At 46.7% G+C, this 22,460-nt stretch overlaps 1 long non-coding RNA gene across 1 annotated transcript; it reads right to left on the reverse strand.

Annotated features, from left to right (window-relative positions):
• Nucleotides 1-10,110: 10,110 nt before the first annotated feature.
• LOC112992651 (uncharacterized) lies at nt 10,111-18,111 on the reverse strand. Its single transcript, XR_003261583.2, has 3 exons — nt 15,126-18,111; nt 13,909-14,054; nt 10,111-10,394 (listed from the first exon to the last, which is right to left on the reverse strand). It is a non-coding gene; the product is annotated as an uncharacterized LOC112992651 (long non-coding RNA).
• Between the last annotated feature and the right edge of the window lie 4,349 nt (nt 18,112-22,460).

A 22,460-nucleotide genomic window follows, 5' to 3' on the forward strand; every position in this document is an offset into this window, starting at 1 on the left:
AACGGGGCTCCTCGGCCGTGCGAGGACAGCCCCAGCGGGCCGAGCTGCGGGGCTGGCACGGCGGCGGTGCCGAAGCCCTGGATGCCGTGCGTGGAGCCACGGTCACCCCCGGCCCGCGGCGGGGCTCTCCGGCTCTCCGCGAGCTGCGGTGTGCGCCCGTGGAGAGCTCGTTAGCACATTTTCACGGGCTGGGAAGACTGCCTTCCCCGTACAGTGCTTCCTTGTGCACCAGCCCTCAAGCAGGGTGGGAACGGGGCAAAGCCACGGGAGCTAAGGAGAAGTTTAGTTTATCTTATGCACTCCTGCTGCTCCTGCAGCTGTCCTGCTGCTCCAACTGAATTATGCATGACTTTCTGTTGCTCATAATCTCAGCAAATTTTGGCATGCAGAGGGATTTGCAGCATAAGGCTCAGTTCAAAACTCTGCTGAAGCCAGTTAGGTGTGCGTGTGGTGGTAACTGTCTGCCCGGAGCAGTGTAGAGGCTGCGACTGATCACCCAGCTCAGACGTGAGTGACTGTGTCAGTCACCAGCTGGCTCTGCCCGCTACCGGGAGCCAACTATTTCTGGCTCTTGTAGTTCATTATTGGGACATAATACTATATACGTGTGCTTCACCTGAGCAACTGTATAATGAATCAGTTTGGATGGGAATGAACAAAATGCAAGAGATGCAGGCATATCCTCTGCAGAATGGTATTTCAGGACAATTTTTTTTCTTTTATGTATGTACTGTATATCATTCCATATGGTATGTAACACCATTACAGATTTATGCAGCTGTTCAGCAAGCTGCCTGAATAATACATAATAATAATAATAATAATAACGAAAGATATATGCAGAACATATGTCAGGCTTTCAGCATGAGTGATTACAAGAAACAATTGGCCAGATCCTCAGCTTCTCTTATTGGAAGTACTCTCTCTGAACACTTAAGGGCATGTACCGACTTGTGCCTGCTGAGATTTGCCTAGCATCATTGCCCACACCGAGTCACACCAGACCTGCAGTCCCATGCAGCGGCCGCTCTCCTCTAGTGGGATTACTCCTGATTTACGCCGCTGTTACTGAGGCAAGCATCAAGAAACATACTGCAGCATCCGTGACTGCCTCATGACTGCCTGATGCCCTCCTTGCCCATTGCTAACTGCAACAGCCTGGAAACACAACTGGATTTTTCTTAGACTGAACTGGTGCCACTGCATCACTGCAAAGATCACTTCAAGGCCCCTATTCGTTTCAAAAGGTAATGGTTTAGTGCACCTCCGCAAGCTGCTTGGGCAAACGTGCCTTCTGAGGACTAGGCAGGCACCAAACCCTCACCAGAGTATCACACCTCTTTCTAGTTTTTGCTCCATTTGCATCGAAACGTCAATGTATTTTTTAATCAATCAGTGCTCTGTGCAGTGAACAGGAACAGAGTCCTCCCAACCTCAGGCCTCAGAGTGACTGGAACGACAGCCCCATCGAAGACACTTTCCCACCTCAGGAGTTTCCTTTGGGCTAACACCTTGCGTTTTACTGATCTGCACGGGGTGCACTGGCCTTTGGAGGCTGCCCTTAGCAACGGCATACCAGCCTGGAAGCCGCGCGTTCCCTGTGATCTTGCTGCTGGAGCTCTCGTCAGAAGGGAAACGTGAGGGTCAGCCTGGAGTGTGTCTTGTTGTAGGCGATGGGAAAATTTGGGGCTATGCTCAAGCCTTGTTGAATGCAAACTTCTGCATAACAGACAATATCTAGTGCGTATTTCCCCAAAATGGAACTTCTTGGAACCACTTCACTTTTACCAGGAAACTCTGTGCAGAAAGCCATTAAAAACAAATTAAAGCTGCTAAATGAAACACATAATCTAGAGTCCAAAAGAATCGAAGTTAACATCACTCCGCAGCACTGTCTGTGTGCTCATCAGATACAGCTCTAATGACACCGCTGGGCTCTTTCTGTTCTTCCCTCATTGCACGTGTACGATGAAGTGCGGGGCAGCTACCCAAGCACTAGACTATTAAAAATAGAGCTTTTTGGTGTACAGCGAGTAAGGCAGTGGAGTCAGGACAGAGCACGAATACTGAACAACTGGTTTTACAGTCAAGCTCTATCCGCCCTGTGAAAAGAGCAAAGTACCAGCAGTGGAAAACCTCTCACACCATCGTGCAACTGGGGCCTGCAGAAATCAGTGGCAGATTATCCCGGGAGAGGAGCTAGCCCTGCAGCGTGCAGTACCTTCGTACAAGAAGGAAACATTACAGTATCACCAGGCTGCACTTTTACATTTCTGATCGTACAAGTGCTTCTCTTGACAACTGCTACGTTCTTTTCCTGGTGCTTCTTTTTCTGGGACAGCATTTTCGTGGCTTACAGCAGCGGCATTATTTGTGATCCTGCAGCTTAGCACCCTGCATTCCTGAAAGCACACCAACCCAAAACTTCCTGCCAAACTTGGCTTTGCTTCATGTCCTTGAGAGGACAATGCTCAGACCCTGGCAAAGCAAGGGAGATCGTGAATCCCAGCTCCAGAGCCCACCACGAGAAGGTCCATGGGAAGCCCGCTCCGGTTTCACTAAAGGTAGTGTCCAATGGCATGGTCACATATTTGAAGGGAAGCACGTCTGCTCTTCTCCCTGGTGGTCCTGGGGCAGTGGGCAGGCATCCATCAGCCGTGCATCCCTGCCCCCCCTGCACCGGCCCCTCCAGCAGGGCTGTGTCTCCAGCGTCACGCACAAGACCATAAAACACTTCTGTGTTCCTCAAGGTGATATGGGTAAGTGGCTTCTATTTCTGTGAAGGGAAGCATTTTCTGGCCTAAAAAAACCTTTACAAACTTTTCCTCTACAAACTTTTCCTACAAAAATATTAGGAAGATACAGAATTTCAGGCAGCAAGTGCTTTCACTGCTGGAGTCCTATGAATGCAATGCTAAAATAGTATCCTCTGCAACTTTTTCAACACATGTAAAATTTGGAAAAATAGGATTTCTATTAGTGTCCCAGTTGTGAATAAAGCCAGTCAACATTAAAAGCAGTTTATCAGCTGTTGCAGCCTAACAGTTTCTTTGTAAATAAAGTGAATATTATGTCAAAACAGCTGTTAAAGTGATTTTATTGAGTCACTGGGCATAAATATCATGCAACCTATCCTCTAATTACTCTGCAATTTAGTAGATTTTACTAAGAAGTAACCTGCCACAGCAGAACGTGTACAGGCCCTGCAGACCGCTGTGTAATCGCCCTCGGGGAGGTCTGTGGTGCACGCACGGGAACTAGCATGTCTCTGTTTCGGCACATTGGACTCTTTGGCCGCAAAGGCATCCCCGCGTTGCCGTGCTTGGCAGCCCTCGTGCACCCGCTTCGACGGAGCACGGCCGGGGTGGACACGAATGCCTGCGGCTCGCACCAACTGAGCGCCTGGCTGCTGCCGGGAGAGCTCGTGGGGAAGGGTCCACGGGCCCCCACGTCTCCCCCCAGACGGGGCACCCGGGATCCGGCTCTGCCCCACGTCCCGGCCTTCCCACCCGGGGCACCCAGACGCCCCAGATGCAGAAACTTTGCCGGGAGCTTAAAGCCTGGAGCTGAAAATCTGCTGCGACGAGGCTTTCTCACGAGGCGCCCGACATTTTGCCTTGCGAGCGTTGGCAGCAGCCCTACAGCGAACGCTCTTGCAGCATGGTGCAGGTCAGTAATAACTGCCCTGTTTTTAAAGAATCGCTACACAATATTTTTGTCCTCCAGTGTGGAGGGTCGTCAGAGTTATCTGTCTTATCTATATCTTTACCATTTTGATATTAAAAGCTTGGAAGTGGCCACTCTCATTTGCTATTCTGACAAAATGGAAAACATCCTCTTTCACAAGGCCCAGGAGAAAATGTAGATGGAAAATTATAAATAAACTTAGGAAAGCATTCCAGTGTGAAATATGTCATGTTGGTTTTGAATTATCTGGGAACTGCCTGAATTTGTTCATCAAGTAATTCTTTCTTTTGTTTAATAACAGGCTGACCTTTGTTATTATTTTTTACTTAATAGTAGTTAACATTTGGAAGTCTTTTTTATCAAGAAACAGGTTACTGCATGTTTTCTAAGTGGCCTAGGTTCTGATGGGAACATTTTCCATTAGAAATTCAGCACCGGTTTAGTGTGGATATTCTTCAATAGTTCCTAATAAAATACCCCTTCACTAAAGCTTTAATGAAAATAAGCCTCATACATTCTGCTAAAGTAAATGATTTCTATGAAGCCATACAAATATTACTGAGGACAGTGGAATTTCAGGAGTTACCCAATGTCATCGAGTAAGCCATGCTGGTGTGTTACCCCTTCCATAAAATACAATGTCCTTTCATAATAAAAGCGGTATTCCTGAGAAAACGTCATTTGTCAGTCTCACAGTTGTCATTCATATCATTCCTTTTTTAATCGAACTAGAGAAATACAGCTCAAATATGGGACAGGTTAGTCAGTCTCACCTGGTTTTTAGCTAGCAGTGTGTTTCCTAGAAGTCTTAAGGAAATTAGTTTGGGGCTGTGTGACTTTCCCTGTTTTTTCCCAGTGGTTAGGTAAAACCAGTGAGGCAGAAATGGGTTTTGGAAAGCGAAGGACTCAGTGGGAAGAGCGCTTCATTAGTTCAGCTGTGGTCAGCATCCTCTCAACCTGCCCATAAAGCATTAAGTGTAGTCTCGACTCTTTAGAATTTAAATCAAGCACATCAGTGTTTCATCGGGTTTTCTCATTAAAATAACCAGCTGAATGATTCTGAATGCCTTGGACAGGCAAAGATTACATACAAAGGAAGAGTATTATGAACTGTTCTGTATAGGCATACGAAGGCTGTGTTGTTGTCGTACTCATGAAGCTATTCTCTCATGCCTGGAGTTGACAGAAAAGAATTAGGTTTTGGCCAGACTTTTGAAGTCAGGAAGATGAAACCTGTGCAGATAAGCATGTTTTTTTCAGAAAGAATATCCTGATGTTCCTGCAACCTCTCTGCCTTTCAACTGCGAAACATGCTTAGCACTACCACAACTTTGCCATAGCCACCAGAGAGCTGAGGGGTCTTCTCGCCAGGATCCTAGGCAGTTATAACGTGCTCTGTCTCACAGTTGGCCTCTCCATGTATGATTACCCATCCAGCTACTACCAGCTGGGTCAAGGAAGAGGCCAGATCCTCTTGATTTCACGAGAGGAAGGATGACCCGAGGGCAGAGGTACCGAGTCCTGGGGGGATGATGCAGGCAGGTGTCCTGCTCTGCCACCGTTACTCTGCGTGACCCACAGAAACCACCTACCCCCAGGTTTGCAGGGCCACCAAGCAGCCTAACTCTATGGTATAAACGTAGCTGTGGGTGTGGGGGTCTCTTCTGCATGCACCCAGCCGTAAAACAAGAACTTTTGAGGACAGTTACATTAAACCCTGAATCCCTGTGTCTTGTTTTCTGTCATTTAAATGGCCAACTCTTTTCTAATCTGATATTTTAATTTTTCATTTCAGTAATAGTTCATCAATGGCCTAAAACTGTTGCCATTGACTGAGAGATCAGTGGGAGCAAAGACCAAACTGTGCATCCTCTAACCCTGCCTCATCTTCGCTTGACCATTCCTTTTTAACTTGCCTCATCATCCATGAGAAGCATTTCTGCTCACAGCCTGATTATGCACCAGCCAAGAACAGAATGAGAGCGGTTTTTTTGAAGGGATCAAGCAACAATTGACAGATCAAAGCTGGGAATAAACCTTCTTTTATCTAGAGAAACTAAAATGAAAATGTTTTTTATTACTTCCCCAGAGAAGACGATTAGGGAACCTGAAAGCAAAGACTGTTATATTGAGTGAATTGTTTGAATTTTAACTGAGAATGTTCAGGCTCAAATTAAAAGCTGTTTTGGACAGCAGCAGGGTTTGGGCCATTTTTTTAATTTGTATTTTGTTATTTGTAGTAAATATATTTGCATAATTTTTGCATTCAGAGTTTCCCGACTGGGACTAATTATCCACTGTGTTAGACACCATACAAGCACACAACAGAGACAACCTCTGATCTGGAAGATTCACAGTCTGATCCTCAGTTTCATCAAATAACACTTGGTAAGTCAGAGTGTTCATTTTTTTTCCCATTTCTTAAAAAGGGCTCTTATCCAAAACCCTCAGTGGCCATTTCAGAAAACAGAAGAACAAGGAAATACTGTCCCTTGGTTAGCGCAAAGGCCTGGGGTTTGCAAATCAAAGCCAAGTCTCCTTACACTGGAACGGACTTCATGTCTGACATGAAAAAAGTCAGTTCAGCTTCTCTGTGCCTTGGCTACCTATTTGTAAAATGGTACTAGCACTTCCCTTCCTTCTAGGGCTGGTGTGAGGATAAGGGCATTAAGAACTGTAATGTTCAGTGATGCTACAAAATGAAAGTCCTATAAGAATTTAAAAGAAAGATAATATTTACAATCTTTTATTACCGCAAGCAGTAAAACGTACACCCTTAGGACTGGATGGACTGGTTGTGCAGTGCAGTTGGGTTTCCTAATCGAAGCAGGCATGTTTATGGTTTCCAGCAATAACACTCAACCCTTGCAAGGTCAAATGTGTTTCTCTGGAGAACTGGCCAAGTTTCCTATTCCTGATAACATCACTGCTTATAAACACGTGTTCTTGCCTTGCTGTCAGGTGCTCCGCATAACTTCATTGCACTTAACCTATCGTACACTCATAAAAATAGGGTTGATGTATTTGCTCAAATCCAATTCTACATCACGAGCTGAACCATCAGGAGTAACACACAAGCTATATAACTTGCTGAGATTTAGGCATCAAGAGACTGTAATGTGTAATAATGCAACTGCTTGTTGTGATCAGTAACAATGAAAGGAGCAAATGAGGCTTTTATCAGGTGCCTCACAAATCCTCCAAGCCTTTACTCACAGCAGGCAGAGCCTCGATGCAGGACCGGGGCCACCAGTGCTGTGAGCCACCTCTGGGAGGAGAACCTGCTGCTGAAAACCAGAAGGCCAAATTAATTTTTTTCCTACTGTTCCTTTGCTCATTAAAATGTAACCTTCTGAGCTGCTGCTGCTGGATCAGCTGCGTATCAGGGCTCGCTTCAGCGCGACAAGGAGGAATTCCCTGTGGCCTGATGGCACCTATGGGTTAGACACTGACGGCACTGCGGTTTGTTGTCAGCGCGTCAGTGAGCACTGCTCGATGCTCCAACAAGCCACTGTGCAGATACACAAGGCCCGGGGATGAAGGGTTGGTCTTTTTTCTGTTTCTTCCTTTTATGTGGCAGGGGGAGGAAAGTAGCTTAACTTGAAATGTTTTATTCTAGTAGCTTGATTTTTTTTCAGGCTGCTTTTCTGGATGTTCACAGCTTTCCAGTCTGCGCTCGCACCTGGTTGCACTCGTGCGAGGGTCACTAACGCCCAGCCTCTCGCTCCAATCTGCAGCCGAATGTCGGGGTGCTCTCGGAGACCTCCCTACTGCCGTCCGCTGCTCAGAGGCGAACCTCTTGTACCCCACGCATGGCCTCCCATCTCTCCTTCTGCCCTAGGGATACCAGTTCCACACGTTGGCCCACGCAACACGGTCCATGCAATACGAGCGTCTCTCTGTAGTGTCACAGAGGATTTTCCAAGCGCTGCTGTCTTGTGCACGTCGCTGGGCTGCGGGAGGGATCGGGCTGCATCGGGGAATGGACTTCTCTTGCAGTGGCCAAGACAAACACATATGAGGAAAAAATACCTGAAAAGTAAGGGCAGTTACCGTGTCCAGGACACAAGTGGCATTTCAAAGATGAATCTTAAACGTGGAAAATATATCTGCCAAGATCACAGAGACTGCTATTGGTCCACTGAGTATATCACACACATTAAAGCTGCCTGTATGCATCAGTGCTTCTATTTAACTTTTCGTAGCTGGAACGCTCTGCCACATCTTAAAATGACCTGAGAAGAGAGCATGTGTAAGCAGGGGCTTGAGCCAGGCTCTCTTTCCCTCTCCCACCTCTCCAGTCTACCTCCTGGCTTGCGGGCAGTCTCTGTGATTCAAAATCTCCAAACTTCTTTCCAAAATGGATCTCTAGCAGAAGAAAGCTCGTTAAACACTGTTCATATTCACGCTCCATAGGGTGCTTAGATGGGAAAGGCAAAGGCTTGAAGTGTGTAGGAAAGAATTATATTCTGCAGAGCAAAAAGAGAGTAGCATGAACACCAGAGAGACAGGGCGAGTTACATGACGTACAGTAAGTAGACAGCTGTCATATGGAAAAAGGCACTCCAAGAGGTAGATCATTGCAAAGAAATATTTTGCTGACTGTGTGTGTCTCTAGCATGAGTAAGTGGCGGTTAAAAGGGCAGGTGGAGACAGGAAGGAGAAATAGAGAGCAGGTTAGCGTGGCATGTGCCTTCCAGGGCAAAAGGTGGTGGGAGGGAGCCATGAGCGGGTAGAAAACCCAAATGAGGGACAGACTGTGGAGCAGTGGAGCCCGGAGAAGGGGGGTGGTCGCGCACATAGCAGGCCTCTGTAAGAAATAAAAGGATGTGGCCAAAGCCACAGAGAGGAGGAGACTGGCAGACCTTGGGAGCTGGAAATAGAGACACAGCGCCTTAGCTCCTGGATGTGGTGCAGTGGGAAAGCAGAGCTCCTTCAAGCAGCCATAACACAAGGCTGCGGTTTTCCACGTGTGCTGAAACGAAAAAGGATTGCAGATGAATTGGAGGCAAGGCAGTTTTCCTGGTAAGGGTCTCATCACGACACAGTCTTCTCAGAAAAGCCTCACTCAGGTACTGATCTCTAACTTCTGTGAAGGGAAAATCCAGATGTTTGCACTGTCCTGGAAATCTTTTGGCCGGGCTGTTTTATGGGGTACAGTTTCATGGTATTTCAAAGCCAGCAGAGTCACCTCGGTGCAAGCTATGGAAGCACCAAAGAATTTAGGGCGGTTTGTACCAACTGAGGACCACATGGCACAGGAGTGGTGGAAAAAAGAAGCAACAACATCTTTCTGCTGTGAGCTTCTGGGCACAGTAGTAGACAAATAGCCAAATATTCAGTGAGCTGCCCCATTAGGAACCTTGGCCTTGATTATACTTAGACGTCTGTGGCATCTCTGGAAACTGGTTTTGAAGTCATCCTATTAATAAAGGTAACGCACAGGGCAAACACGGAGCAGGAGGTAGGCTGGAGTGGATGAAATCTAGACATGCAGGAAGAATAAATAATGTTTCTAAACAACAAAAATACTCCATGCCCATTTAGAGCAGTACAGCAGAATGGCATCTAGGGAATAAACCTATTATTTCCAGACCTAGCCAGACTCCACAGTTTGATGAGGAACTGTCTAATTATAGGAGCGTGGAAAAGTACTGCCAGCAATACCAGACTGCAAAGTATTTCACTTTGTAAATGTGTTCATTTGTTGAACAGTAACAAGCTCAGGAGTAGCATATTTGCATCTAACGAGATGATGACTCTGTAATACGATGCAGAGTCGGTGTACACGGCTGAGGGCTGCTTGGGGTAGCAGCAGCGCGAGCTCCGGGTGAACGCAGAGCTGCGTTTCCAGAACTCTTAACAAAATAAGCTTAATGACAGCACAGGAGCGCTGTGTTGTGAATCACCATCACTCAAGAGTTAAAAAGTGTTTACTTCTATTAAAGAGTAGCCTGAAGGACTATATTCACTGCAGGAACCTGTGGGTATTTGGGTGAGGTGTTAACTCCTGCTCTCCAGGGCAGAAATCCTGCTGTAACAGGGAAACCTGGCCCTGCAAGTCAAAGTAGCCGTGAAATCGTCATCATCCCCAGCAAAGTGTCCCATTGCTGTCTGTTTTCAGCCCTCTAGCTCCTTGTCTGCTTTTATGTCCTGAGAGAGAAGGAGGAACCTGAGGGATGGCCAGGCCAGGAGACACTGACTGGTAGCTACGACTGTGAAATACTAAGTGGGGGGAAAGCCAGCCTGCCAAGCAAACTCGCTTCCTTTCTTTAAATCTTGTTAAGCCTCCGAATCTAAGGGAGAATGTAATTAAAATGAGTGAAGATAATAAAGGTTTGGGAGAGGGAAAACAGGGAGCAAGCCCCAAGTGGAGAGATGGAGACCACATGAAAAGAAAAGAACAGAGAAGTAAAACATAGGAACCATTAACTTCGTTTTCAAACTCCTTTCAGCTCAGCCTTATTAAAAAATAAAAAAGGCATGTATTGTACTGTGCAACGGATCAAAAGCAGGAGCATGGAGTCTTCCCTGAAACCAGAGTCTTTGCAGCCCACAGAGAGCTTGATCTTCTCGGCAGGTGTACAAGACTCAGCAGTGCCAGGCAAGGGCACTAACCACTCAGCAGGCAAGGGCGTGCGTTTTCCACGCGGCAGTCTCAGGATGAAGGCTTGGCACAGTCGTTCTCTGTCTTCTCTTCACATCAGCTGTTGAAACAATCATCAATAGGTGAGGATTTTAAGGGGGAAGGGAAAGGAAGAACTGATTTTTGCTGTAACTGCGTGTTTCTCGGTCTGGATTTCCCAGGCTTGGCAAAATGTTATTCTGGTGGAACTTCTCAGCAAAAAGATTCCCCAGCCATACTGGTCCCAACAGCAGAAGAGGAAATATCCACAACACAGAAGAGGAAATATCCACAACACAACACCTAAGATTTCCCAGGGCTTCTGAGGAGCTAGTGCTAAACCCCATCCCCACCAAATGAGACTTGCAAAACATCTCTTACAAGGGCTATTCAAATTTTGACTGTAAAACTTTCTTAAGAAATGTTTGTGCCATGTTCCTTTGATCCTTTTTTACAGCACAAAGAAGACATTTTTGCAGCACAGTTCTAGTAACAACAACTCTGTACGCTGTTATTTCACCGTGGACTTTGACACACCAAGAGATCCATGTACAATCTGAAAGCTGAGGCCAACTTGAGGTATACAAGACTCTCTTACAAAGCTCAGATATTGTCTGAAAAGAGCTTAAAATGAATTTTTACAAAGGTATTGCATTTGATGTGGCAGAAAAAAACAGGGACCTTGAAACATTTTTCTTCCTCTTTTTAATTTTCTGTAGAAAGCAAGATACAATTATCCAAGTCATCAAGTGTAGTGAATTAAGGTTCTTGTTCAATGAATTTAAAACATCTAAAGGAAAATGAAAGCTGACTATTAGAGGGACACACTGCAAGTCATTTTTTTAAGTGAGGGCAGAAGAGGATGACCAGAAGGATAACTGGGTTTGAAAGCAATCTGACCAGCTCCTGGAGAGCTGTCACAGCAGTGTCGGACGTTTCCCCCAGGCTCCCTGCAGCCGGCAGGACAGACAGGCTATGGCTTTGACCTGCCCTCTGGAGAGGCCTGACCGCTCCGAACATCCTTTGGAAGAACGTCTTCCTCCCCTCTGAGTTGCTTGCCCTGATTTGAGACTGGCCTGGTTTTACCGTCAGCCTAGATGAGAAGGGTGTTAGTCGGCCGAGAGGCCCGGCCTTCTGATGTTAAATCAGACATGACTACATGTGTCTTAGTTGCTGCCAGATCATGGGCTAACCACGATTCATGGCTTTGAGCTCTGAAGGAAAACTGACTCCTTGCACCGCAATTTGGACAGCCATGTGATGAGTCTGTTACGGCAAGCCTTCCCTCTTCCCCAGGCAGGAGACGATGCTCGTGATGAGAAGTCACACCGCCGGAGAGCAGGTTTTATAGCACTGCACACAAGCATCAACAGGCGCCTTGCCTTACTTTGGCTGCTTCAGCCATATTAGAGAAGCAGCAGAATAGAGTGATCCTGAGACGTTACAGCTAGCCCACACTCAGACACTGTGCAAACCGGCAACTAATTGCGAGTGCATATAAACATCCATCCATCAATTTACTATCTACTGAAATTTGATGAAGAAAATTCTCGCCCGACACCAAAGAAACAACACTGTGCATAGCTTCTACAAAAGCACTGGGAAGCCCAGCGCCCTGAAGACAAGGATAGAAACATAACAAGCAATAAAAAGATGGGCAATTTTTAATGATCATCTGATCCAGTCAGTCACCTCCACTGCCCGGTTTGTTTTCACAGGGGTTTGGATCCCTGCAAGCCTTGTTCGTTCATATTTCCCTCACTGACAAGATACCATTTCTATTATATAGTGTCTCTTGCTTTCTCTGGGATTTTTAAAGGAAAGCCAGCTAATTGTAAATTGCAATTAATTTATCACTAGGCACATTATCCTGAATTGCTCGACTGTTGCCTCAGTATAATTTGCTTCCTGTCTCTGATGGGGGGTGTTTTTGACACGAAAGCATCAATATGTTTTTATTTGCCCTGAAAGCTGCTGGAGCAGTAGGTAAATAACAGCTGTTTCCAGACACCTGGCAAGAAAACAGTTGCACAGCCATGAGGTTGGCCAAGTCAAAAGCTGCAAGCCTGAGCATCATCAGAAATGTTATTAAAGTCTACCATTTATTGAATTATATATGCTAATGGATGCCAACCATTTGCAACAGGACAGCTTGAACCAACTCACTGAACTGTTAGGCAATGTTTTCCTAGGCTTCCTCTAAGATATATTTTTGAAACACGAGTGATATGTTATTATCCACTCATCATAATGAGTATCTCTTCCCAGGTGCTCAATGGTCAGAGCCAAGCAGGAATACTAAAACTGATGACACTCTTGTTTTTTTTAAATGCTGAAGTTAAAAAAGCCCAGTTTTAATTGAGCCTCGCTCTTGCCATGCTTGAGGCAGCAGTGAGGTGTTGTGCAACTGCTTGGGGCAATAGCCTTCGGCCTTAGTGTCCTGCTGCCTCGAGTGACCCAGCGTTCGGGGAGGTGCTGGTAAAAGCCCGCTCAGCCAGTGCTCCCTTCCCTCCTGCGGAGACCACACGGCTCACAGGGAAACAGTGGGGTATGGCAGCTCCCGAGAATTACTGCTGATCCCTGGCCTGAAAGGATGCTGGGTCTGAGTAATCTGTATATATCTAGAAAGAGGTCATTTTGAGGGAGGATTTGCATGGGAAAAAATGATGGTTTACAAACAGTAGAAATACTCCTTGCAAATCACTCAAGAGCATATAAGCCAGCTGGGGCCAGATGACTCTAGGCGAAAAGCAGACCTTTCTGTACAGCCCCGAGAAACCAGTCTTTGCTGTCCTACCCCAACACTCTGATTTACACAGCCCCCAGGTCAGGAAAACATTGTTTTTTATCAGTCTACATTAAAAATCTTTTTCCCCTACACTTCGGAAAAGGGTTTGTTTCAAAACCTTTAGCCTTGTGCTGGGGTAAGCTTTATATAAGGCCAATAACTTTAATCATATTTAGAATAAATCTGATTTAGAAAAAACAGAACTTTAAGTCGGGAAGAGTAGCCAGCAATAGGATAAGAGTCAGTCTAATGTACCGGTTCTCATTTCCTTTATTTGACTAAGCAAAACCGGGTCTAGCCGCTTATTGCTTAATGAAATGTCATCAGGCAGTATCAAACAGATTAATTTCCTAAGCTAATAAACAAGCCTGGAATATCCTTTCACCCTGCATCTTCCACGAATCCTGAAACAAAGTGTGCCAAGCAGAAGAGAAAACATGCAGAAAAATGTTCTGCTGAAGGTCTGGTTGCCTGCTGAGGAACCCCTGCAGTTCTTCCTCCCTGTTTCTAACTTTGCTCCTAATCATGGCTGAGATGAGAAGAAAAACCTGACCCCGAATGCAGAAAACAGGGGTTCAGCTGGTAAAGCTCCCTGCCAAAGCAGAGCGACGGCAAACCTCCAGGATCCGACAGTGGGAAAGGTCAGCAGCACTTTGGTGTAAGAGATGTGTAGAGAGAGGGATTCGCTCAAAGCCACACGGAAAATGAGGAGGGTAGGAGTGACATAAGTGAATCTAAAAGTAAAGAACTTAACACCAGACAAGTTAATTTGGTATTTAATGATTTCCCAGGCAGAAGTGCACTGTACCTGCTGAGTCAGGACCAAAAACCTGCCTTTGGATTCATCTTTAAGAGTAATCCAGTGGAAGCAGCACAGAATCACATCCCAAGGCACAGAAAACACACCAGGAAACTTCCCAGATGTCGCTGAAGGCTGTCTGAGAGAAGAGCGCCCTGCGGATAAAATAGTAAATAAGGAAATCAGTAAAAATGATTGATGGACTGGGCCATCAGTAAGAAAATCTTTATTCTAATACAGCAATAGAAACACTGAATTAGATAAACAAGGGAAGCTGGAAGCCACTGAAATGGCAGAATGCCCTGCAGACTGCTCGTTCCAGGGCTGTAATTGAAAAGCCAAATCAAGTCAGCGTATGCACTGATTTATGTGATCTAAACAGTCATTAAACATGAATGTTATCTGATGAAATTTGTTAGCATGATGGCCAAGCTTTTATAAGTAAAAAAATACTTCAGGTATTAAAAATGCAAGGCATGTATTTTGGCATGTAAGATTAGATGAGTCATTGTTTAAGACAGTGACTTTTAAGATATGTGGACGTTAAATGAATGATGTTTGATTATAATTCCTCTCCTGAGATATTTATGGGTATAATTAGACAGATCTTTTAGAAATTAAAGGTGATGAAGTTATAAGGAAAGATGTTTTCATTCCAGTGAGGCTTAAAGAATATAATGACTGAGGCACAGGAAGTGTCACTGGAAGAGAAGACGTCCTGAGGGAGCCCAGTGATTCTGAAGAAAGAATAGATACAAATGAATACCAGAATCCCCACTCCAAAGTTTTAATTCTGCTTACAAAATTTGCTGCTGATATGAAACTGCACAGCACAATGTATGTGGCATTTATTTCTAATTAGTATTTCCTAAAGGAAAATATTGGGAAATGTGTTAAATGTCACTGGGGAGAACAATGTAATCAGACATAACATGACAGATCACTGTTCCCATTGCTTTTACATATGACTTAACTATTTAATCATGTGCATTGCATCTTCTGTACTGATGATATGCTCTCTAAGGAATGCAGATTTTAAAATAATTCCTGCCAATTGCTTGGTAGTTCTCAGTATTTCTTTTTTCCAGCAGTGGAACTTTGTCAGAGACATACTCAAAACACATTTTTGTACGTTTGTGCTAGAAAATCTTAGCCACATCAAAAAGGAGTGTTCGTTGCCAAGGCCGTGAAGGCCTGGTCACAAGGTGGCACATAAATCAACTTACCCGGCGTGTGCAGCCGCTCTTCCAGCGGACCCGCAAACCGGTCGCACCAGCAAACAGGTCGGCAGCAGGAAACAGGTCAGCAGTTGAGGAGGAGAAAGTGGGATTATGTAGCAAAGCAAGGAAGCTTATCCCCACAATCGCCAGGATTGCCAGGAACACGAGTCGTGGATCCTCATGGCTTTACATAAAAGGGGGAAGGGGAAGCAGCCGTCTGTGGACTCTGGCAGCGGCTGGGTCACGTCAGGCGCACGCAGCGCTGCACTACTGGTACTGCGGGGCAGCTCCCCACGGCCCCTAGCAGCGGCCCTGCCCTGCTCCGGGTACCGCGGGGGACGAGCGGAGCCCAGGCCCGCGGGAAGTCTCACTCACCTGTCTCCCCGCTTGCTGTCGGTGGCTTGGCAATGCAGCCGCTTACCTGGCGTATGATTTCGGGCTCTGAGGGGAAATCCTGTACGTGGCAGCTCTTCAGTGTTTCTTCTTACGTTAAACTTTCCAAATTTTGCCTGCCTTAAGAAAGCTGTTGTCTGATATAAATAATTAGCAAGATGACTCACCTGCATCTGTGCAGTATGCCAGCACAGTAAACATGTTTTTGAAACATCTTGCAGGAGCAGCCACCTGTGTGAACTGGCCCTTGGTTTTATCGGCTTCTTGTTTTCAAAAGCGAGCGCCACATTTTAGCAACTTAGGAATTCCTTGCTGAAATTTCTGTTTGCTTCATGAATACGAGAATAAGCCTGCACCTCATGTGACCACAAACACTACAGATGGAAGGTTTCTAAAGCAAATGGAAATACATGGTAAGCCTTGGACAATCTGTGTTTCATTTTTAACGTCTGCCTTCAACTTCTCAGCATATCACACTAGTAATTGTGGCATAGCTTTATTTAATTCCGCAGGTGTCTGAGACCTAAACCTGCTGGAATTCTTTGTTTTTTCAGCCAGATCACTCCTACGGAAAAATGTGCAGATGACCAAAGACGCATCAGCAAATGTTTCATGGATCTATCTGAATACACCATCTCCTCCCACAAGCCAGAAATCCTTCTGGGAAGAGGGGCCAGTGGCATGTGTTTACTGAAGCCTTTATAGCCCCCGGCGCAGAGTCTTCCATGCCGCGGATAAGCAGCAGCCTTCCTCCTGCTGGGAGCTGCAGAGGGGACATCGTGGCTTTGGATCCGGGCGCAGAGCAGCAGGGAACATGCACTGTTCAGGAGACAGTGCTGACCTCCAGCCACTCAGGACAACGTTTTTCTCATACGTTAGGCATCTTTCTAATAATACATTCAAAAAGGCCTTGAGTGATGTCGGTCCAAAACTGAGACCACTGTGAGAGGCCAGAGCAGCTAAGGCTCTCCACGAATGTGTGCTGCACGCAGGGCTACAAACCTCAACAAAAGATTAAAGACATTCACTCATCACTTGAGCAAAGGCAGAGCGGCTGAGCCCGAAATAGCTCCATGCTGAGAAGGTGTGATGTTGGGAGAGGCTGCCAGCCATGGGAATAGCCGATGCGTCAGCTGTTGAGTATACTCCATCAACTACATTTACATTTTGGCTGAGGTACAGACCCGGGTCTCTGGTCTTTGAGGTCAAAAGACACATTCATTCACAGAGCTGAGATGGCCAACAGAGGGTTAAGTTATCGTAAGAAAAACTAGACATCAGCTACTCAGCCTCAACAAACATCTAGGAATGTATTTTCTAGGTAAAGCTAGGCTAGATGAGGATTTGTGTTGCTTTTGAGTATTGTATTTTCTTTTGAGCCTTTATCTAAGCCTTGATAAATACACGTCTAATTGTTTTACTAACAGAAACATCAGCAGGAGACAGGGAAACCCAAATGGAGGCTGGGTCAAGCCAGCCTGGGGCAGAGCAACCCCCCTGGAAGGACCAAGTCCTCTCTAGGGCGTCCCAGGCTGGAGGGCGGTAGGGACCGCGCTGCCAGGCTTCGGAGCATGTCTCCCAGAGGATACGGATGAGCCTGCTTCCGCAGAGTGACATCAGGCACTACAGCGGGGCTGAGACAGCCTGCGCTGCCTGCATGCACGCACTGCAATTCAGTAGTCCTAATGTTACTTATACTGCTGAAAGATTTAATACGGTACATGGAAGCAAAATCACAGCAGAGCCCACTCTGTGTGATACCTGCAGGCACTCTTCCCTCCCACACAAACCCTGGCCACTTAGCCCCAGACACACACGGTTTCCCAAGGCCTTTTTGCAAACTGGTGCTCTGCCCAGGTACACAGTGGCACGTGGGAACCCAGCAACAAGGCACATACTAAAGCTGGTGCTCCCTCAGAAGTCTTCAGAAATGGTCCTCCATACAGCTGATGAAGTCCAAATGCAGCTCATGAGACAGAACTTTATAGAAGAGCAAGATGCGGTAGTCGCATGCACTGGCAGTAGCAGGGCTACGCAACACATGATACAGCACAGAGGGTGTAGTTGCTAATGTCCAGCTAATCCAGCAAATGCTTTATCTGTAGATATCTGTGAGCAGCAGCTCCCATTCAGATCAGCTTTAACTCAGTCTTGTGCTGCTTCAAACTTTTATCTATGACCAGGAAAAAAGCAGAAGACTTGTCCCTAATAAAATTTGCAGACAACACAAAGATTAGGGAGGTGATTTTGAAGAGGACACATTGCAGAGACAGAGGTGCAGCGGTCTTCGTAAGATAGGCCAGAAAAAGCAGCCTGCATTGTAATATGGCCACAGGGAAAGGCAAATACCCACAGCCCGAGGACCAGCGTCGTCCTCCCAGGAGCCAGGGCTGTGCTCGGCCGAGCAGAGCTGTGACAGAGGACAGGGACCGCAGCTTGTGGTGTTTGGGCAGGGGAATCGCGGCATGAGTGTGACCAGCCCAGGAAACGTGGGGAGAGAGCCACCCCATCCTGCCAGAGCCACCTGCAAGTTAGCTGTCTAAACAGACGTCTACGAAGCTGCAGAGATCAAACACCCCACGCCACCCGCAAGCATCAGCAGAGAGGAGGCGACACCCCTGGCACGGCTCCTCTCAGCCCATAGCGGAAGCCTAGATCAGGTGCCACCAGCCCTCGCACTGTCGCCATCCTGATCGCACTTCCATAGTTCCGCTTAGCTGGAAGATATGAAAGTTATTAAATAGCAGGCGCTTGTTTCCTCTGTGCCGGGTACCATAACTGCCCGTGTATCTTACCTTCTCGTGGGCAGTTACCCTCCTGTCGTGATTTCCCTCTGTCTGCTGTCAGTGGCAGCGCTGCTGCAGTCACCGAGCGGGGTCAGAGCTTAGCACGCCCAAGGAACTCGTCCATCTGTGTTACCGTCAGAGGACGCCAGCTCTCCCAGGCAGCTGCCGCACACATCTCTTTGGGTGCCCTCAAGACAGGCAGCTACGCGGCGCGAGGCCGTTTCTCCCCTCAGCTCTCGGCAGGCGTCTTCCACCACTCTCTTAACCCTCCGCCACAAGTAGTGCACCTGCCCACACTGAGACCTGAAGATCTCGCTTCTTCAGTGCCTCTGACAGTCCCAAGACGGTTGGTGCTGGGCTTTTCTACGCCAAAACATAGCTATGCAAATGGGACTGAACTGGCATTAGTAACGGTGCAGACTGGCTGACTTTGAGCCAAGTTCACTGCACCCGAACACGCTGCTGCTGCTGCTGCTGCTGCTGTCCTCTGGCGGGAGCAACCGCTGCAAGGCTGAGAGGTGCCCAGATCGGGGGGCTGGCCGGGATCTTAGGAGATCACATAGCCCAGCTGTGAGATCCGCCCGCAAATTTCATAAAGAAAATAACTCCATGAACTTCATCCTCAGATACAAACTTTTTGCTCCGAACTCCAAGCACGTAGGAATGACTAAGGATTAATCAGAGTAAATGGAGCTAAGGTTGCAGGCCATACCTCAGCAGGCCCCACACAAAGAGCAGGTTCCAAGAAAATGATAAGGAGTCAGGTTCCACTGCCTTGAAAAAGTTTGTTTCTCAAACAAATAAGGAGAGAATTTCTTTATCTTGGACCCTCTATATAACAAAAAGACAGGCTGTTGTGCCCAGGAAGTATGACACTCAAAATACGTATTTTAGGAGTTCAATGCCTAAAAGAGGTTTCTGTGAATGGAGAGTGTTTTTTCACCTGAAGAATCTGAACCGGATGCTAACCATCTAGCTTAGATTAATTGCAATATATGTACTGATTTAGTCTACAGTTAAAATGTTAAATTGCTTTCTTTTTCCCCACCTCCACACAAATCCCTCAGCTGATGTGCAAGCAACGTGAAATGCTTTAATATTCTGAGATAGGCCTTTGCTAACAGCTGTTTGAATTCGTGTCTTGCAGCGGTAATTATAAGATGGCAGCTGGGGGATACAAAAATATGGACTAGTGGTTATCCATGTTGGTGATGTGTCCTTAATGTTAATTGTCTGCTTAGAATTTGGTAATTAGCAAATGAGCAGTGGTCACATTCTATTAATAGTCTTCAGCCTTTTCCAGTGACCAGCCTCCCTCCTAAATTTCAAAGCTTTCCTTCTACAAGCTGGACTGAACTTAATTGTCTAGTTTCTAGCTGCTTTGGCACTTTTTTCAATATTGCCTGTTCAAATATGCTCTGATACTTCATACCCCACCTCTGAGAAAACTCTCATGGCTCAGGCAAGATTGTGCTTATCAGGCAGGGTGGATTTATCAAGAAAATATCACGTCAAATCAATTTTAGTCTCTTCCATAACAGATTGGCAAGACTCGTGAATAAGGGAAAAGCAGTAGATGTGTATCTTCATATTGGAAAGGCCCGTGCTGCTATCTCACATGACGTTCTCAAAACTAAACTCTGGAAACAAGGTGCATGTGAAACTAGTGCAGGATTGGGTGCAAATCTGAGAGGTCAGCAGTAAGCAGAGAGCAGCTACCAGTGGGTCGCTGTCAAAATGGGAGGAAGAAGTTAGCAAGGGTCTGTCCTGCACCTGGCTCTGTTCAGTGTTTTTGTTAACCCTCAGAGCAGAAGAGAGAACAACGAAACTGCTAAGTGGTCTAAAGACACAACGTCAGCGGAAACAGCCAAACATCTGGATTGCTTCGCCTTAGAGAGAAAAGTGAGGGGAGACAGCTAAACCTTTGAGAAGAGTTCTCCAAAGCCTGGGTGATGGGAGCAAAGAATCACGATTAAACACAGGCAGGAAACGGATGAGACGGGAAATGATGGTCCACACCCCCTTGCTCAGAGGAGGAAATTTTTTTGTGGCTTCCCAGGTTTTGGGAGAGAGCTCTAACCAGGAAGGCATGGGCAGAAAGGGGCTCTGTAATCTCCCACCACTGCCAGCACTTGGTTGCTGTTCCTGCAAAGCTTCTTCATCGCTCTTGTGCAATCTCAGTGAGTTATGTTTCCTCCCACCCTGTTATTTCATGTTTTCACATCCCCATTATTTCTTTTTCAGGTAGCTACTGAACATTTTCCAGACTTATCTTAAAGCTCTAAAGCACTTTCTCCAAAGCTCCAAAGTTTTATTTCTGCCAAGAGAAGAAAAAAGTGAAGGACTCTCTCATGAGGTGGGCCAGGCAGCAATATTTCTTTGAATGTGCTGGTTTTTCCCTAGACCTCGTGCACCCTGCCATTCAGTCACTCCTGGAATACAGGCAGCACTGAGATCTTATTGCCACAAGCAAATATGTACCAGCTTATTCTGTCAATACATAATAATTGTTTCTCAAACTGGACACAAATCTGTGGGGGAAAAGTGGAATGCAGAAAAGACTAGGAGGCAACTGCAGGGGTTCCCCCAAAATACACCCACACTTTCGTGTGTTTTCCTTCTTCCCAGGCTTTTAGGACTGTCCTGAAAACTCACAAATACGGTGAATTCCCAGCCGTGCAGCTTCGCAGCTGCAGCCCAGCCCCGCACAGGCACAGACGCGTGCCCCAGAGCTGGAGCCCGGGAGCCGCCAGTGCTGGGAGCTTTGCCCCGACGCGCACCACGGGCGACGGGGAAGCACGAGGCCAGCAGGGCACCGAGCCAGGGAGCTGTGCTGCGGGAAAGTGCTTCCAGACCCGCACGGTTCCCAGCCCTTCTTTTTGGTTTTAATTTCCTTGTTATTGGTTTAGCATGTGACCACCCACTAGCCTGCAGAAGACGAGTGTGGGCAGAGGGCTAGATTAAACTGAAACGTTCCTGCTTGAGCTCATGTCATGTGAATGACACACTGTTGACTTTAAGCTTGGAAAACATGGTCCCCATGTGTCCCTGAGCCTGCAGAACGGCGGTGGGGGCACAGAGCACCCCACGCTGTCTGGCCCCCCCGCAATGCCTTCCCCCTCCGCGGAGGTCTGTGCTCTAGCTGCACGGCAGTTTGGAGAACTGTCAGAAATACCCAGGGACTTTCCTGGAAAACCCAACAGCCGGAGGAAAAGCTGAGCAGCGAGGTGTGCATCCCTGTGACTCACACTTGCAGAGGTAAGACAGGAGCTGGTAGGGGTATTATCATCCTAGAAAGCCCTGTTACGTGAGCTCACTAATAAAATCGTTTCAGTTCATCTACACACAGTGCCATGAAGAACAGGGCTTTTTAGAATGACGTTTTTGCATTATCTCCTTCCCTAGCGAAAATCAGCTCTGCTTGGAAAAGCTACTCTCTGCATCCATCTAACATCTTTAATGATGCAGATATCATCCCCTAGAAATTGAATGGCTGCACGGGAACGCCTGCCTGATACGGCTTTAATCTTGTTTTCATTTTTGTGCTCTTGAAGGTTAACTTCAGAGCTGGGAGCTCAAACCTCTGTTTTGCTCAGAGCCCATACCGCATGCAAATCTCAGTCCCTTTCTCACACTGACTTTAACCTTGATGTGAAGGAACTGTTCCTGCAGATGAGAGTGAGAGATCAAGACGTATATCAGCAAGGCCGTGGCTCTGCATTTGCACTCCAGCTGCGTGACATTTATTGCAGTCTAGACAATACAAAATTTCCTGATTACGTGGCTCTGCTCCATGGGCATGCACAGCCTCCCTCAGGGACAGAGGCAGCCTGATGCAGGGAGACAAAGCCAGGGCGGCCACTCGTGTCGTGCTTCTCATAAAACAGCATAATTTTCCTGCCTTTTTTCTTTCCAAAGGGTAATATTCTGCTTTGCAGAATGCAAGTTTGCAACCCTGGTATGTATTGGCACCCTTTATTCAGGGATTATTGAACATGACGGCATTGCATAGATGCCAGAAGAGGAAATTAGGGTCCTGTCATGCCAGGCATAGAACACCTCCCTAGTAAGAAATCATTCATGATGTCTCAAGAGCTTGCAGGCAGTCAAATTCAGAGGAGAAGGAAAGCAAGGACATTACCTTGTCCTGTAAATGGGGAAG

Source organism: Dromaius novaehollandiae, chromosome 6, assembly GCF_036370855.1.
Source record: "Dromaius novaehollandiae isolate bDroNov1 chromosome 6, bDroNov1.hap1, whole genome shotgun sequence".
Classification (NCBI taxonomy): Eukaryota; Metazoa; Chordata; class Aves; order Casuariiformes; family Dromaiidae; genus Dromaius; species Dromaius novaehollandiae.